This window comes from Henckelia pumila, chromosome 4, assembly GCF_033568475.1.
Source record: "Henckelia pumila isolate YLH828 chromosome 4, ASM3356847v2, whole genome shotgun sequence".
Taxonomy (NCBI): domain Eukaryota; kingdom Viridiplantae; phylum Streptophyta; class Magnoliopsida; order Lamiales; family Gesneriaceae; genus Henckelia; species Henckelia pumila.
The window spans coordinates 216,755,978-216,760,182 of record NC_133123.1 but is presented as its reverse complement, the minus strand read 5'-3'; positions in this window follow the sequence as shown (position 1 = coordinate 216,760,182).

Genomic DNA, 4,205 nt, shown 5'->3' with positions numbered 1-4,205 from the left:
GGCATGTTTGATATGTCTGATATTAACTCTCTACCTACTTGTGAATCCTGCCTAAAAGGGAAAATGACTAAATCTCCTTTTAAGGGGAAACCTGAGCGTAGTCAGAATCTGTTGGATTTGATCCATACAGATGTTTGTGGTCCATTTAGAGTAGGGACTCAACATGGCCACACCTACTTCATTACCTTTACTGATGATTATTCAAGGTATGGGTATTTATATTTAATGAAATATAAGTCTGAAGCATTTGAAAAGTTCAAAGAATTCAAGGCTGAAGTAGAAAACAAGCTAGGTAAAAGTATTAAAGCACTTCGATCGGATCGAGGTGGAGAATACTTGAGTACCGAGTTTTTGGACTATCTAAAAGAGAATGGGATTCTCTCTCAGTGGACTCCTCCTATGACACCACAGCTTAATGGTGTATCGGAGCGTCGTAATCGAACTTTGTTGGACATGGTTCGATCTATGATGAGCTTCACTGAGCTTCCACCTTCGTTTTGGGGCTATGCGCTTGAAACGGCGGTATTGTTGTTGAACAACGTCCACACTAAAGCAGTGGACAAAACACCATACGAGTTATGGAATGGCAAAGCTCCTAAGTATTCGTACTTGAGGATTTGGGGATGTCCTGCTTACGTGAAGCGGACAGTGGGAGATAAGTTGGATAGTAGATCCAGCTTATGTTATTTTGTAGGGTATCCGAAGAATTCAATCGGATATTATTTCTATTATCCTGCTGAAACAAAGGTGTTTGTTTCTAGGAATGCCACCTTCTTGGAGAAGGAGTTCTTATTGGATAAGAAAGGCGAGATGATGGAACTCGAAGAAGTTCGAGAAGAACCCAAAATACAAAATAACGATCCCACACCTCAGGAACCATTGCTGCACACGCCTGCACCTAGAAGATCCGAGAGGACTTCTAGACCTCCAGTTCGATATGGTCTTCTTCTTGAAGAGGGTCAAGATGAACCCGACATTGGATGTGATCCAAGAAGCTTCAAGGAAGCAATTTCTGATGCGGATTCGAATTTATGGCTTGAAGCTATGCAATCAGAATTGGATTCGATGCATACTAACCAAGTCTGGACTTTAGTGGATCCTCCCGATGGAATTGTTCCAATAGGGTGTAAATGGATCTACAAAAGAAAGCTTGGGCCTGATGGTAAGATATTGACTTACAAGGCGCGATTGGTGGCGAAAGGTTATACTCAAAGGCAAGGAGTTGACTATGATGAAACCTTTTCACCAGTTGCAATGTTCAAGTCCATAAGAATCCTGATTGCCATAGCTGCATGGTATGACTATGAGATATGGCAAATGGATGTGAAGACTGCTTTTCTTAATGGAGACATTAAGGAAGAAATCTATATGAAGCAGCCTGAGGGGTTCACATCCATGGGAAGCGAGCATAAGGTATGCAAGCTTCAGAGATCAATTTATGGTCTAAAACAAGCATCAAGAAGTTGGAACCAGAAATTTGATGAAACAATAAAAGATTTTGGTTTCATCAAGAACCCGGAGGAACCGTGCGTGTACAAGAAAGTAGTTAAGGATGCTGTGACATTCTTAGTACTTTATGTTGATGACATCCTACTCATTGGGAATGATGTAGGGATGTTGCAGTCAACAAAGATATGGTTATCAGGTAGATTTTCGATGAAGGATTTGGGTGAGGCATCCTACATTCTTGGGATACAGATCTATAGGGATAGATCTAAGAGAATGATAGGACTCACTCAATCAACCTACATCGATACCATATTGAAACGGTTTTCAATGGATGGGTCCAAGAAAGGACATCTACCCATGTGTCATGGAGTTTCTCTATCCAAGTCTATGTGTCCCAAGACTGATGCAGAGATAGAGAATATGACACATGTACCATATGCGTCAGCTATAGGTAGTATCATGTATGGGATGATATCTACCAGACCGGATGTAGCATTTGCTCTGAGTGTCACGAGCAGATATCAGTCTAATCCTGGTCAGATGCATTGGAAAGCCGTGAAGGACATTCTTAAGTACTTGCGAAGGACTAAGAATATGTTCATGGTTTATGGAGGACGAGAACTCAAACTGGAAGGCTATACCGACTCTAGCTTCCAAAGTGATGTGGATGACTCGAAGTCAACCTCTGGATTTGTGTTCATGCTCAATGGTGGTGCTGTCTCTTGGAAGAGTTCCAAGCAGGACACCACAGCGGATTCCACCACTGAGGCTGAATACATTGCAGCATCAGCTGCTGCTAAAGAGGCCGTTTGGATGAGGAATTTCGTCCAAGAGTTGGGCGTCATTCCTGAATTTGTTGGTCCAGTCCCGGTGTACTGCGACAACACGGGTGCCGTTGCTCAAGCAAAGGAACCAAGGTCTCATCAAAGATCCAAACACGTACTGAGGAAATACCACATAATCCGGGAGATTGTGGAAAGAGGAGACATCAGTGTCGAACGAGTGGCCTCTGCAGACAATATCGCTGATCCACTTACTAAGCCTTTGCCAGGACCATTGTTTGACAAACATCGCGAAGCAATGGGTCTACGTAGTATGACTAGTTGGCTATAGGGCAAGTGGGAGATTGTAAGAGTGGGTGCCCAGTGAGCCAACTGTGTGGCTATGGGCTTTGTTGACTCTTTGTATAAACAATCTTTTGTTTAATATTATTTACACTTTTATGGCAATGACTTTATATTACTTCATATTGTTATATTGTGATATACTATTGTTGTTTTGATAAAGACCTTGAATATACTATAGTGTATGTAAGATGTGGTAGAACATGGAGATGTCTATCATGAAATACATCTTATAGTCACTGTATATTCTAAAACCGTTCCTAGTCGATTGAGCCGTCCGATAATAAGGATAAGGATCGCTCGAGTTTGAGACTAGCATTTGCGATGCGGAGTACCACGTTTCATTGGTAGGGAACATGGAGATGTTCGAAGCATGCAAATGGATATTCATAGGATGAATAGTCGAACTACCCTATCCGGACTTTCCAAGTGGTTATCACTTATCGAGTGGATAAAGTCCGCGGTTTTGGTTGTACACCATTAGTCCTTACGACTTGAAACATCATGGAGACTCTATATGCTAGTACTGTGCTTTGACTCGTTTACCGACTCTGAGGGGGTCATCAGGTGTCGAGATTGGGTACAGTTACGACACATATAGGAGTCAATGCATTGTTGTCAAGGATTCACCACATACTTGCGAGTGTGGATATCCTATGCGATCTGAGGAGATATTAGTGTGACAAATCTCTGGCCAGAGTACTTGATGTGATTTAAGAAATGGTTTCTTAGTAGCACATGTGATGTCACTAATTTGATCTTCAAGATGCATTGCATAGTTATCGAATCTTGAGCGACTCTCGATATACCAATGGTTGTTGATTCGATCGGGATATATGGATGAAGGGACCGTACTGTACGTTAACCAAAATCTACTGGTTCTTGTAGGCACTATCAGTGATACCTAGGGAATCATGGGGCGATGTTGCTAGGCGCTTTACCATGATTCGTTGGGCAAGTCGGAAAGTGTTGTTCCGAGTCACAAGGAGTTGTGAGCCCACGGCTAGCTGTATCCCTGAACCATTGAGGGTCACACAGTGTAATGGAGTTTTAATCCCCGTTGAGAAAGTTAAATTTAAAGAGTTAAATTTAATGAACTAAGGAGTTGGACTTCTTAAATAAGAGTAAGGGAGTAGGATTTCCTAAAATGACATAGGGATGGACATTTTTGGAAACCACTGAATTCGGATTCAGGAAAATTTATTTTGACTTTAAAACGTGCAGAAATGGTTTCTGTGCACATTGGTGAAATCGTTTCATCAATCGGAGTCACGATGAATTTTATATTAATTTCTGAACGAGCGGGCTTTGCTTGTCGGGCCCCAGCTTATGACTAATGGGCCCTAAGGTGTTAGTGGCCTGCATTATAAATAAGTTATTTCAGTACAGAAATTACACACAACAGGTCATAATTTTTGAGACAGGATTTTCGAAACCCTACCCCTCTCAAAACGTTTTCGGCCGACCCCTCCCCTCTGCCCGAGAAAATTCCGGTCTGTGATTTTGAATCGCAGTAAGGAATAACGAATCAAATTCGTGTATTCTCTTCGCAGAAAACTTCTGATAGATTTTCTAGTGCAATCTATCAGAGGGATTAAACCTCTGTTCGTGGACCTGATTGAAGGCGTTCAT